Raw genomic sequence first — 15,322 nt, forward strand, 5'->3', positions numbered from 1 at the left:
CTCGGGTCGGTAGATGGAAACGATCAAATTGTTGGCAAGCTGCTTCACGAAGTAACGCCGAAGATGATGCACGTGTGTTAAGGTGATTCCTTGTAGAGTCCACAAATGGCCGCCCCGCACAGTGGGACGAAATAAAAAAGAGGAACATGGCCATTTGCGACGAAACTATTGAGTGTAGCATTTTGATTTCTTCTAGAATGCTTCTTCATTTTTCGAGTACTTTATTTGAGAGGTAAACATTTTTGCTTAAGGGGGATATACACTCCGATAAAAAAACGTCTATGGAGACATTGTAGATGAAGTCATTTTAAGAAACTTTTTCAAAGACGACAATTTTCTACCTCTAAACTGGACGAAGTTATAGGGTGAAAATGGAGTACAAATGGTAGTACATACTCACTTAAAACCCCCTTTTTACCATAACTTTTTTGTTTGAATTTTACATTTTTTTTTCAATGTTCTACAAAGTTGTATAGTAAGTGCTCTAAAATTGCACCTTTTTGCTAAAGAAAGCAAATCGTTATCTCTTCGTTCAACGGATTTATATCCACATTTATAATTTTTAACACTATTTTTAAGGGGGCGTATCTTGCAGCCAGTATTAGCAGCTAAACCCCACGTAATTCCGTTAAACAACTTATACCATACTGCTGTATATACAATTACTATGGGGATCCTAGGGGATGCCTAATGAATGTTCTAATAAAGTACATAAATGTTTGGTACGTTTTGCAGTTTTCATGACAATTTTTCCAAGGGTGGTTGTAGCTTGGACAAAGTTGTTTGGTATAGTATTCTCAATCTAAGTCCGAGTTTTGATGACATTTGAGCAATATTTGGATTTTTGGCAAGCAAATGAATAGGATCGTTCCGTTTCCCATACATTTTCCTATACCAAACTTAAAATTCTCCCACAAATTGAGACTATAACCAAATTCGTTCAAATTTTGCAAAAGCAGTGGGGAACCCATCCTAATGTAAATACTTGGAAAAATTGTCATTCAATCATCAAAACGTCCAAAACATTAAGGTACTTCATTGAAAAATTCATTAGGCATCTCCTGGAATCCCCATACGAATTGTTTACGTAACAGTATGGTATAAGATCTTGATCAAAATAACGTTAAGATTAGCTAACCTGCAAGATACATCCCCTTAAAGGTAGCGTTAAAAAATTGTAAAAACGGACGTAAATCCTTAAAGCAAAAAGATAGCGATTTATTTTCTTAAATAAAAATGTGCTTTTTTAGAGCACTTACAACTTTGTAGAACATCCACAAAATCGAAAAATTCAAACAAAAAAGTCATGGTAAGAAAACGCCATTTAAGGGGGTACTACCGTTCGTACTCCATTTCCACCCTATAACTTCGTCCAGTTGAAAGATAGAAAATTTTCGTCTTTGTAAAAGTTTCTTAAAATGACTTTATCTACAATGTTTTCATAGATAATTATACATTTTAACCAAACATAAAAAAGTAATTCTTTTATCTTTATGTATACCCTCCTTGATCAAAAATGTCCACCACTCAAATAAAGAACTTACAAATTTAAGAAACTTTCTAGAAGACGTCAAAATGCTACACTCATTAGTTTTGTCGCAAATGGCCATGTCCCACTTTTTTGATTTCGTCCCACTGTGCCCCGTAAGCTATAGATGCACTTCCACTTCGAATTTTCTATTACACAAATCTCGGAAATCAGTGCCCCACTTCATTTGAAATTGCTACTTCATGTAAAGGGTGATACGGTCAAAATTTGGTCAATATCAACTTGACGTATTTCTTTCAATTTTGCATTTATAAAACCTGAACACCCCTCATTTTGAAGGTGTGTGTGTGTAAAATGTTGCTCCTATTTTGATTTTGGAATTCACTCTTCAGTTGTCAAAATGCCGTCCAAGCAAAAAGAGCAGCGTATCAAAATTTTGCTCGCGCATCGCGAAAATCCGAGCTACTCGCACGCAAAGTTGGCAAAATCGCTAAAAGTTGCCAAATCAACCGTTACAAATGTAATTAAAGTGTTTGGGGAACGTTTGTCGACAGCCAGGAAGTCTGGATCGGGGGGAAATCGAAAACCGGAAGCCGCTGAGACGACAAAGAGAGTTGCCGGTAGTTTCAAGCGAAACCCTAACCTCTCTCTCCGAGATGCCGCAAATAAGCTGGGTGTATCGTCTACAACCGTGCATCGAGCCAAAAAACGAGCCGGACTATCGACTTACAAGAAGGTAGTGACTCCAAATCGCGATGATAAACAAAATACGACGGCCAAAGCGCGATCCCGGAGGCTGTACACCACGATGCTGACGAAGTTTGACTGCGTGGTAATGGACGACGAAACCTACGTCAAAGCCGACTACAAGCAGCTTCCGGGACATGAGTTTTATACGGCAAAAGGAAGGGGAAAGGTAGCAGATGTTTTCAAGCACATGAAACTGCCAAAGTTCGCAAAGAAATATCTGGTTTGGCAAGCCATCTGTACCTGTGGCTTGAAAAGCAGCATTTTCATAGCTTCCGGGACTGTCAACCAAGAAATTTACGTGAAAGAGTGTTTGAATAAACGTCTGCTGCCTTTCCTGAAGAAACACGGTTGTTCCGTACTGTTTTGGCCGGATTTGGCATCTTGCCATTACGGTAAAAAGGCCATGGAGTGGTACGCCGCCAACAACGTGCAGGTGGTTCCCAAGGACAAGAACCCTCCCAACACGCCAGAGCTCCGCCCAATTGAGAAATACTGGGCTATTGTCAAGCGGAACCTAAAGAAGACCAAAAAACTGCTAAGGGCGAGCAGCAGTTCAAGGCAAACTGGCTTTCTGCGGCGAAGAAGGTGGACAAGGTGGCTGTACAAAATCTGATGGCAGGGGTCAAGCGTAAGGCCCGGCAATTCGGATTTGGAAAAGCGGAAGCCTAACTGAATATTTTTCCTGAATTTTATACTAATTGAACTTGAAAAAGAAATTTAATTTGATTTTTTAAATAAACGATTTCACCGATTTACACGCGTTTTCCCTTGACCAAATTTTGACCGTATCACCCTTTATGTTGCAGTGCAGCAAACATGGAGTAACAATTTGAATGTTGCACGTGTCGTACAAGCTGATATTTGTGCACTTAAAGTTTCGAACTGGTCACGAGAATAAGTATGTCACAGCGAATCATCTTAATGGGATTTTTTTTTGTTATGTCTTTTTTTCGATTCCGAGCAAGCTGTGTCTTCAACTCTAGATAAACATTTCAAAAGGTCCTATCTGCATTGATCGATTCTCTTCATGGACTTTCTCTTTCGTTAATTTGACGTTTTGGACGCTAGATAAGAACCTCCTTTATCAAATTATGCGATACAATCAGCGCGAAATCTGTTTGCATAGCAGTTATTATAAAAAGAGAAAGTCGACGAAGAGAACCGATCAAAACCGATACGACCATTTGAAATGTTCGTCGAGAACAAACTGTGTATATTGCAACAAAGCAAGCAAGCAATAAATCATTATCCTTATACCACTCCAGCCGGCGTCGGTGGTGTAGTGGTAAGCGTGACTGCTTTCTAACACCCCAATGGGTCTGGGTTCAATCCCAGCCGAGGTCGGTGGGATTTTTCTGAGGCATAAAAATCTCTGGTCACGTCTTCCTTAGGAAGGGAAGTAAAGCCGTTGGTCCCGGCCCATGCGTGTTGAATGGGTGCGATATCCTACGCAGGTGTGGAAGCTGCCTTCCTGCACATTCGATTGCCGTCAATGGATGGCAATCGATGTCCGTCGGTGATTGGCACTAGATTGCGGAACAGAGACCGACGTTAAATAATGGAAAGAAGAAGTTCTACCACTCCGATCGAGCTATGTTACAGAGCGAGTTTGTCATGGTAGTCGTAGCAACCGTTTTGTCGGTATCGTTGGTTGCTTTATGTGTTTTGACTCGCTGATAGGTATTCTTTTGTATAGAACGTTTAGCGCCTCTTCGTTCTCAGCATAAAAGCGGCCTAAGTGGTTTTACAACTTTAAAATACCCCAGAAACATCCTACCTTTCCGGCATCGTCAATGATACATATACAGCTTGAATCAGTGACATTTTGCAGTGGAAGTAGAAACCCTGATGCTAAACACCATCTACTAGGGCTGCACTGTTATCGATATTAGTGGGTAAAACTTATTCGATAAGATATCCGATATTATTCACCCCGATATCAACAATTAATTTGTCATATCGGCTACAAATATTCAAGGTATAAGTATTCCAGCTCAAAACACAAAAGAAAAATGTCATTCCCGAAACATTGTGCATGTGTTGGTTCCTACCTAAGATTACATTGTGTATGTTTGTATTTACAATCCAATTATGCAAAAAATCATCCTTCAAACATGTCTTATGGCTGCAAGAAGCTTGAATCCGGGAATTAGAAGGTGACAGCTCTACCGCAGATCTAACAGCCGTTTTCAAAGAGGCAAGAATTCCGAAGCTATTTTCACACACGATTAGCCCTGCCCCGATGCTAATAAACCACTGATAATGTATTAACACTTTCAACACTAACGTCTAAATTTGTATAGATTTCAAAATTCAATTCGCTCTAAAACCAGCATTTTTCAAACTTTTCCTGCACAAGTAGTTGCATTTTGTCATGTTTTTTAATCCGGCCATACTGTTCTGTAATAATTGTACACACGATGAATATAATATTTTATCACTCAAAATATGTAATTGAACCAATAATGGCTTAACCGATGGTCCACATTGGGCATCCCGGAAAATTTTCGGTACCCACGGGGAAGAGGCCGATTCTCAACAAGAACCAAAACCTGTTGTGCAACATATCAAACTTCATGATTTTACAAAACATGGTTGGTAATGGCCTTATTGACAGTCCACGACCACACAAGCGCTCCCGGGCATGTTCTGATGCCCCCGGGAAAGTGACCAATTCTCGACAAGAACCAAAACCCGTTGTGCGGCTCGACCGGTAATGGCTAAAGCCCTACAGTAAAAGTATGGACGTCTGTCAAAAGTTGTTCCAATCGAACCGTCAAAATGCACCGCTTGGCTCGATTGGAACAGTTTTTTTCAGTTGTGTGGCGACAATCGTCCATACTTTAACTAGAGGGCTTTAGTAATGACTCGTGAGAGACCACGGTCACATTGGCCATATCGACATTGTTCCAGTGCCCTCGGTGAAGTGGCCAATTATTATGAAGAATTGAATCCCGTCGTCGGACACATCAAACTTCATGATTCCCAGCCACTCGATTTTTCGGGAGATCCCCATCTGGAATCACCACCCCATCTCTGTAATTTGGGGTCTCAAAGTCTCTAAAATAAAGGAAAAAATAAATCACTATTTTACAATACTCGGCCGGTAATGGCCTTATTGACAGTCCACGGTCATCCCGGGCATGTTTTGGTGCCCCCGGAAATGTTTCGTTGCCCTTGGGAAGTGGCCAATTCTCAATAAGAACCCAAACCCGTCGTGTGACACATCAAACTTCATGATTTTGTAGAACTCGGCCAGTATTGGCCGTATTGAGAGTCCACTTTTCTCGACAACCACTGAAACTAATTGGACTTGTTGCTAGTTGGGTCAATCCTCGAGTAATTGACTTAGCATTTATGTAACATGAAAAGCGGCGAGATGAAGAAACAAAAATATCATCAAAAGTATTCTTATTAGTGTACAAAGGTATTTGAAAATTAATCAAAGGGATTAAGAATTGACGCGTAAAATTTGCGAAAATCACACTTTACTTGGCCATGATCTAGAATACTATCTCTATTTAAGGTTCAATTTACTTTGATGCATTTTTTTAATTTCAAAAGCAGTTTTTTTCGACGCATTATTTTAGATTGCGAAAAGCTCGCGTCCTAAAGGGTGATACGGTCAAAATTTGGTCTATATCAACTTGACGTATTTCTTTCAATTTTGCATTTAAAAAACCTGAACACCCCTCATTTTGAAGGTGTGTGTGTGTAGAATGTTGCTAGTATTTTGGTTTTGGAATTCACTCTTCAGTTGTCAAAATGCCGTCCAAGCAAGAAGAGCAGCGTATCAAAATTTTGCTCGCGCATCGCGAAAATCCGAGCTACTCGCACGCAAAGTTGGCAAAATCGCTAAAAGTTGCCAAATCAACCGTTACAAATGTAATTAAAGTGTTTGGGGAACGTTTGTCGACAGCCAGTAAGTCTGGATCGGGGGGAAATCGAAAACCGGAAGCCGCTGAGACGACAAAGAGAGTTGCCGGTAGTTTCAAGCGAAACCCTAACCTCTCTCTCCGAGATGCCGCAAATAAGCTGGGTGTATCGTCTACAACCGTGCATCGAGCCAAAAAACGAGCCGGACTATCGACTTACAAGAAGGTAGTGACTCCAAATCGCGATGATAAACAAAATACGACGGCCAAAGCGCGATCCCGGAGGCTGTACACGACGATGCTGACGAAGTTTGACTGCGTGGTAATGGACGACGAAACCTACGTCAAAGCCGACTACAAGCAGCTTCCGGGACAGGAGTTTTATACGGCAAAAGGAAGGGGAAAGGTAGCAGATGTTTTCAAGCACATGAAACTGTCAAAGTTCGCAAAGAAATATCTGGTTTGGCAAGCCATCTATACCTGTGGCTTGAAAAGCAGCATTTTCATAGCTTCCGGGACTGTCAACCAAGAAATTTACGTGAAAGAGTGTTTGAATAATCGTCTGCTGCCTTTCCTGAAGAAACACGGTTGTTCCGTACTGTTTTGGCCGGATTTGGCATCTTGCCATTACGGTAAAAAGGCCATGGAGTGGTACGCCGCCAACAACGTGCAGGTGGTTCCCAAGGACAAGAACCCTCCCAATACGCCAGAGCTCCGCCCAATTGAGAAATACTGGGCTATTGTCAAGCGGAACCTAAAGAAGACCAAAAAAACTGCTAAGGGCGAGCAGCAGTTCAAGGCAAACTGGCTTTCTGCGGCGAAGAAGGTGGACAAGGTGGCTGTACAAAATCTGATGGCAGGGGTCAAGCGTAAGGCCCGGCAATTCGGATTTGGAAAAGCGGAAGCCTAACTGGATATTTTTCCTGAATTTTATACTAATTGAACTTGAAAAAGAAATTTAATTTGATTTTTTAAATAAACGATTTCACCGATTTACACGCGTTTTCCCTTGACCAAATTTTGACCGTATCACCCTTTATTGTGTAAAATATCAAAAGGAATCGAATAGTGCGAGCTTTTTGCAATCTGAAATAATGCGTCGGAAAAAAACTGCTTTTGAAATTTTCCAAAAAGCATCAAAGTAAATTGAACCTTTGAAATTTGACTTCATTGGAGTTGTTTGCAGATGGACGATGTTTCAGTCCTGTGTGACAAATGTGTTCAGTTGCCATCATGAAGTTTGATGAATGGCACAACGAGTTTTAATACTTGTTGAGAATTAGCCATTTCTCCAAGGGCGCCGACACATTTCTGGAAAAATTGGGTTCAATCGGACATGGTTTGGGGAGGCGTAAAATCGTCAAAGTTTGAACTTTTTTCATCTGAAAAATCTTCCAAGTACATACATACATACATACATGAAATTTCAGATATCGATTTTTTTTTCTGTTGATGCCAGATGACTAACAAATTCATGTAACATCGAAACTATTTTTTTTTTTACTTTATTAGAGAGATTTTTAGACGTTGGCTAGTTCATCTCTATAAGGTCGAAACTAGTGTTAACTCGTAAAGATATCGTAAAGATTTTTCCAGCTATTCGATTAAATATTTATCGAATTTTTTGTTATTGCTTGAGCTTGAGCTTGAGCTTGATTGACCGCCCACGGTTGCTACTCTGTTACTGCCAGATCAGCTGTAATTACACAGAGAACCAATAGACGATGCTTGGGACTAGCAATCATCCTCAATGTGTAAAAACTGGTGATCTTAAATTAGGCAATACCAGCGCCGGCCGCGCCCGAACACAGGTCAAGAAAGGAATGGGAAGGATTGTGTTGACATGACACTCGCTTTGATGGAAGCCGAGAACACCTCTGCACTTCCACGAGGAATCACTGGGATGTTGGATAAGAGAGTTGGGTTTGCAGCAGGGTTCGTTTTGGTAAACGATAAGCTGAATTGATGTCCTAACGATCATATAACGCGAAGGAGCTTGGGACTAAACCCACGGTCTTCTGCTCAGTAAGCAAAAACGTTTGCCACTAGGCAGACGAGCACCTTTTTAATCACCAAATTGCTATTATTACCATGTAGTCATATTAACAAATAAAACGATTGACGAATCTTGAATGTGGATGGGCCTGAGATTAGACTCATGATGTTCTGCTCAGTAAGCAAAAACGGTTGCCTAAGGCCACCGAGCCCCTCATATCACATAATACCGTTGCTCAAATTTGTGTATCCATTCAAACCCGAAACCAACGACAGCAACGAGTTTCGCAAAATACAAGATACACAAGCGATTTTACCATAAATCTCTTTGATATGTAAGGACCTGGGACCGCGTTTTTCTGCTCAGTAAGCAGGCCACTGTAACCGACGATCTTTCAAATCCGAAAACTAAAAACTACGAAAAAGTACTTAGGCCTTCATTAAGTTCCACTTTCACGCGACGTTTAATGACAGGGTCCTATCCAGGATTACATCTGAAAAATCCAAATCTGGCCAACGCCCACCTAAACCTGTTCTTATCCACCTGAAATGACTAACGAAAAGAAGACTTTGACTACCCAGCCATGCAATAGTCTCATTCCGTGCCTTATGGCAACTTGATGATTCTATTGCGCTCATCTTTTTGCACCACCCAGGAGAGACTTGGTCCTGTACCCAATGCTTAACTTATCTCCATTCCACTCAGCTACTAGCAATTTCTTGTGATATAGTGGGCGGAATATTATTATATGAGACAATTCAATGCAGACGTCTTTCCAAATTTGGCAGATCGACAGGTAATCGGTGAGTTACCACGATAGTTGCTATTCAACAACTCGACAACGTCCCATCGTCAACGCCTTCTATGAGAATTCCCCATTGCAGTCATCATTGCACCCTATAGATCAACTACCCTGGTTATCGCCTGGTACCTTATAGCACGAGGCTAGGAGGCGAACCGGAAGAATCGATGAGCTACCTCTCCCCCTTTATCGATTTTTTTGTTATTCAAGCGCGTAAACGACATCCTTTCTTATTTCTACTCGTTTGATTTAGCGCAGTAGAGAAAATAAATAAAAGTACTAATTTATCTGAACAGGCATAGAGAAGAACCATGACGTGAAACAGGATCATAAATTCGCCGAAAAAAGTGCTGAGCGTCTTTCTGCTAAAGGCTAAGATTTACCAAATTGTTGAGAGAATAATTGATTGATTGATTGATTTATCTTTATTTAGGAGGCTTTCAGGCTGAGGCTGGTTCGCCTCCATTTGAGAGAATAAGTTTAACGAGAAAAACTTAAACGGGGAGGAGCTTTAACTGGGTGGACACTGATATTCTGCGGCCTTTCAACCTGTTGCAGACACCAGTTCAGCCCATGTCCAGCAACAGACGGGCCAAAACTCTTGCGACTACCCAATCATGGAACCGAAGATATGGGATTGTCCGGTCCGATTTGCTGACCCAGCTGCCTACACGTCATCATCATCTTCCAAAGGCTTTAAGCCTATACTACCATCGGTCCTTTTCAGGACCACCAAAATTTTCCAAAAGAGTTAAATTTCTGAACATGTCCCAACTAAAATTCAAATCAAAAGGTTCTTTTCAGGGCAATCATAGTCATACTGAAGAGTATAAACAGAGAGAACCCCGCTCAAATTCCTATTCCTACACAAAACACAAGCTCTTGCTGTAGTTAACAAATAACATTTATTATATAATACCACGTAGTCCTACATCACCATTGCGTACAACCTTATAGGGTTGTCTCTTGTAGTTTTTTTACTTTATTTAGGAGATTTTTAGTTATGGGCTAGTTCATCTCCGAGGTCTTTCTGGTATTCGTAAATTTTTCGTGAAATTCCACTGAAAAAATCCAAGTCCCTGAAAGTTTATTTATGACAAAAAAAAACGATTTAACACTAAATCTCAACGTTTAATGTATTTTATTCGATTGCCGAAATTTTATGTATGATAAAAGTTCAAACTCTGACGATTTGGCGTCACCCCAAATCGTGTCCGATTGGGCCCAAATTTTAAATAGGGTCTTTTTTCAAATCAATGAACATTTTGTATATGGCTGGTTTGAAAAATTTGATGGTAACATTTCCCATACATTCCATTGGCGCTCTAACCTACATGATGCAAGCGAGATAAAGAATATTTCAAAAAAGATTTTGCTGTTTCTGTTTTGCAGAGGTTCGTCGCTTATTGTTGCAAGATGGATAATCATAGATATGTACAGAACAATCCGACGAACCATTTCTCGATTACTTTTTCGAAAGGAGATATCAGCTTTTGTAAACAATGCATTTGATCGTTGATTTGGCGAAACTAGTAGCTCGTCCACGCATACTAACACTACCATCAGATAGGTGAAATTTTCCCGATTTGGTATTTCAAATAACCCCTCTGCAGAAGTAAGGGTGAACTACTAACACATAATGGGTGTTCTAAATAGTTTAACCGAACGGAAAGTCCAGCACAGCTCGGTCAGCATCAGGTGAGAGACGTGATGACGCGCGCCTTCTGACGAGAACGCGACCACCACGACGGCGGACGCCCAACGAGAGCGCGAGAATGAGCGAGCTCCAATGTAAATAGGTTCCTAGGTACACCTCTTGAAGCCGCAGCAACAGAGAGCACACTTCAGTAATAAAACATTACTGCTGATCAATATTCTATGCTAGTCTAGAGGTAACGGTGACCAGTATCGGTCGTGTCGGGGTTTTTTTGCACGCCGCCAAAGCAAAAACCATTGTACAGTGCTCAAAGTACTTGTTGTCTTGTCGTACTTGCAATAAGACATCAAAATCTGTGTTTGTACTCGGATCGTCGGTTGTCGCGGTAAATTTCGTTTTTGTTTGCTGCCAAAGTGCTTTGTTTTTGCTGCTCGGGAAGGAAGGATACCTACGCGGAGCTACAATCTCGATGTGGGTGGATTTGCGATTGGCGAATGCATTTTCTGCCAAATTAAGACGCGTTCAACTGAATGCGAGAAGTGAAATTGAGTGCTTGTGTTGTGAACCGTTTTCGAGCCGAGATTCATTGCAGATTTACCCAGGTCTATTGGATTCGATTCAGTGATTCATAAGCACCCGTTGAAAGCGTTTGCGAAGATTGTGAAATGCGCTGGCTTGTGGACCACATACAACGAGGGAGAGGGAGCGACGGTTGAGACCGCGAGTAGATTGAGATTGCATATTGCAACAAACCGGTGACGGATATATTGGCAGTAGAACCTGTGCCAAGCAAAGCGACTTGTTTGCTCTATATGGTTCTCAGTTATGTGAAATTGAAAAACATTTAACTTTTTACTAGCTGGACCAAGGGCATGAAATGATTCAGTGCAAAGCTTTTGAATATAAATAGCACTAAGCACTTTCCCGAACGTGCATAGAACTTCCTGAATCGTGACATAATGCCTCGCAAAATGTTGTGAGTGCTGATGGCCTGCGGGGGTTGCAGTGTAGGCGTTTAGTTGATTATCTCGAAGATGGGACAGTTTAAAATTCTATTCGCTTCAAGCAACGTGTGATTTTTATGGATCCAGTCAGACCCGAATTGGAAGTTGAAACCGGGGAAATTTTCAGTGGATGGGACAGTGGCTCGATTCAAACAAAACTCAGTCAAAAGTTGAAAATAAACCGCCTAAAAAAATGCAACCTTTCATGTGTTTCCAATATTTGTTTCATTGTCATTTCGACTCCCATCTTTCAGGTGAGACATTTTCTAGGCTTCTCTGACTTAAAAGTATCATTATTATATACGTCATTTATATTAGATGACAATACTTGGCGATTGATAAGAAGAGTAACTTCATTTACTTAATTTACCAATCGGCTAATACCCCGTACAGACTATGGCTAAGATTTCCAGTGAAAACTAGATGTCTGAGTGCTCATTGCAAGACAGTCTATATCACATGATATAAGCCATAGTTTGTACGGGGTATAAGGCTTGACGTCCTCTGCTGTCTGAAGAAGTCGTCTTCACTCTACTCGATCAATGGCTACAAGTCGCCAGCCTCAGTTCGTCAGGTCGCCTTCTACTTGGTCGATCCACCTTGCCCGCTGCGCGCCTGTTCTTCTTGTTCCTGTTGGGTTGCTTTCGAGAACCATTTTAAGTGGGTCGTCGTCCGGCATTCTTACAACGTGCCCAGCCCACCGTTGTCGTCCAAGTTTTGCAGTGTGGATGCAGCTGGTGCAATCCATGGTTCATTCGTCTCCTCCACGTTCCGTCATCCATCTGCACACCACCGCAACATCTTCCTTTCTAAAACACCAAGGGCGACTACGGTTGGTCCTCCCCGAGCATAGTCCAGGTATCGTGGCCGTAGAGGACCACCGGCTCGACCAACGGTCTAATCTTGTAAATAGTCAAATTTGTACAGCGGCGAATTTTATTCGACCAGAGCGTCTTTCGGAGTCCAAAGTAGGCACGATTCCCTGCCAAAATGCGTCTTTGGATTTCTCTATTGGTATCATTTTCGGCGGTCACCAGTGAGCCACGAACTCGTCGACCACCTCGATTTCGTCACCGTCAATCTGAACTCGGGTTCAATCCGCCTAGCTTCAGCCTCCAGTCTGACGTAAGTTTGCGGTATCCTCTTAAAGTTCCGTGCCATGATGTCGATGTTATCGGTGAAGCCAAGAAGCTGGATCGACTTCCTGAAGATCGTGCCATTCGTGTCTATTCCAGCCCTTCTTATCACAACTTCTAAGGCGATGTTGAATAGCAGACACGAAAGTCCATCATCTTGCCGTAACCCCCTTCGAGATTCATAGGGACTCGAGAGTGTGCCCGATAGTCGAACAACGCACATCACTCGATCTATCGTTACCTCGTTATCCGGATTTCCTTTCAACAACTCATCCGGTAATATTTCCTATTCCCAAGTCTTGGCAATTACCCAGTGCAGCGCTCTAGTCAGTGCTTCACCACCGTATTTTAATAGCTCACTTGGTAGTTGATCTACCTTCACCAGTTGCTTTGTTGTTCTTCAGTCGACCGATCTCCTCCTCAACTTCTTGAAGATCAGGGGCCGGTAGCCTGTCGTCTTTTGTGCGTGCTCCAAGGTCTGTATCCGTACCCCTTTCGTTTTCTACTGCATCACCGTTGAGGTGCTCGTCATAGTACTGCTTTCACCTCTCAATCACGTCACACTCACACCGTCCAAGTCCTTGCACATATCGGGTGGCGGAGCGTAGCCTTTGCGTGAACTATTTAGCTTCGCGTAGAACTTTCGTGTGTCGTTTACGTGGTACAGATGTTCCATCGCCTCGCGATCTCGGGCTTCCTGCGGGCGTTTCTACCGACTTCATTTGCGGCTTCTGAATGTTTGGCTCCCGTTTGACTTTGGCTCCCAGTTGACAAGTATTGCGGATCTTAAGGCGTTTACCGTAGTGTTGTACCGCAGTTGTCAAAGTTCTAGCGCCAGTATGAGCTCAATACTGAAAAAACAAAGTGTGCTTTGACAAACTTGAAGCATTTTTGCTGGTGATTTTATGAAACCTTGTGTATGTGACAGCGTCGGTGGAACTTCTTCTCCTTGGAATTAATCCGTAAAACGGAAATGAATCTCTACAAGAGCAATATATTGAATGAGTCCGCAGTACCCAGATATTGATGATGCTTCTCACAGCCATTAGCTAACTGCCTCCTGTCAAAGTTCATTCATGAGTTGAATCAGAAACGTCTCGTAAAATCTTGCATCACTTTTAGATAGACCAAACTACATTGATGGATTTTCTTCATCGACTCTCTCTGTCGTATGTAACTCGACTACAAAAACGTTTCCTGTCGTCTTTGTTGTATTAGATGCTAGATTGTTGCTTCTTCCATCGAACTGTGTGTCGAAAATATCCGGCGCTATCTTAACCCAGCCGTGGCGATCCAAAGATAAAGTCGATCAAGAGAATCGATCAATGCAGATATGACCTATTGAAAAGTGACGTGATAAATTCTCTTTTCCGGAATAGGGCTATCGAACTAATTTCGGTCTTGCTATGCCAAACCCTTGCCTTATCTCTATTTTTGAACCGATTTGTACAACAATCGCAATGTTTCCACTAAGCATGGTTTTTTTTTATTCCCAAGTGGAGCATTACTTCACATAGGGGACCCATTTACGTCACGTGTCTCGAAAACAATGAAGACAATCAGCTACATCCAACATTTAAACTTCTAATTATTTGCTCACGAGTTAAATTATGACTGATATAAAATAAATTCAACGGGAATATCGAATTGATGATTTAAGGGGGATGTACCGAAGTGAAGGGAAGGAATGACGAAGGAGTGCTGCGTCCTATGATTTGCTTTAATAAAAGATACTGTTAGCCTAATGGGGCCTCCCTTAGCTCAGTCGGTAAAGGCGCAGCTACAAAGCAAGACCATGCTGGAGGTGGCTGGGTTCGATTCCCGGTTCGGTCTAGGAATTTTTCGGTTTGGAAAATTTCTCGACTTCCCTGGGCATAGAAGTATGATTGGACTTGCCACACAATTATACCAATGCAAAAATGGTACAGGCATCGAAAGCTCTCAATTAATAACTGTGGAAGTGCATTTAGAACACTAAGTTGAGAGCACGCAATAAGCTAATATGCGATATGCAATAAGCTTGAAATGCGAAGAAGAAGAAGAAGAAGAGGTTAGCCTAATTGTGCACGCATAGCTTTTTTTAAAACACAGTACCTACCCGTTTTTGGCAACACGACCTCATCAACTAATTCTTTCTTCAAATTTACGCTTTCTGTGGAATTCCAAGTATATAGGATCCTCAAAGAGGGGTCAAGTGATATCAGAAATGGAATTAGAAAGTGAAGAAGACAAATATTATGTGATGCCAAAAACGAGAAGGGACTGTATACCAATTGCTAAGCGTTCTCCGCTTATCTTCTGAGCTTAAGTATCGGAACAAACATATTGAGTATTGATAGATAATTTTGATATTTTTGAATGAATTCCTCGTCAATTTGCGTAGTAGACGAAGTAGCACAAAACCCCATGCAATTATTCCAGAATGTTTAGCTTCTTCTGACGGGCAACTTGCAACAGCAAGTTTACCCAATGCCGATCACAATCTAATGGTACCTCATCCCGATAGTAACAAGGTACTTGTCGCCACACTATCGTCTTCTTCCAGCTCGCAGTGATGATAAACACGAAAAGATGCTATGTGTTTTGCCGGCTTTGCTTGCAAAACACGATTTG

At 41.7% G+C, this 15,322-nt stretch overlaps 1 protein-coding gene across 2 annotated transcripts in view; it reads left to right on the forward strand.

Moving 5' to 3' along the window:
• LOC135711096 (alpha-tocopherol transfer protein) overlaps nt 1-15,322 on the forward strand; it is a 63,922-nt gene that overhangs the window by 14,595 nt on the left and 34,005 nt on the right. The window contains exon 1 of one of the 2 annotated variants that reach the window (XM_065233838.1): nt 10,786-11,040. The exons of the other annotated variant lie outside the window; for it this stretch is intronic. The gene's annotated coding sequence lies outside the window, so the exon portion shown is untranslated. Of the gene's footprint in view, nt 1-10,785; nt 11,041-15,322 lie in introns of those variants that run through there. 2 annotated transcript variants of the gene reach the window in all.

Source organism: Ochlerotatus camptorhynchus, unplaced genomic scaffold (genome assembly GCF_037179485.1).
Source record: "Ochlerotatus camptorhynchus isolate MF236.1 unplaced genomic scaffold, CSIRO-AGI_Acam_v1.1 ptg000418l, whole genome shotgun sequence".
Classification (NCBI taxonomy): Eukaryota; Metazoa; Arthropoda; class Insecta; order Diptera; family Culicidae; genus Ochlerotatus; species Ochlerotatus camptorhynchus.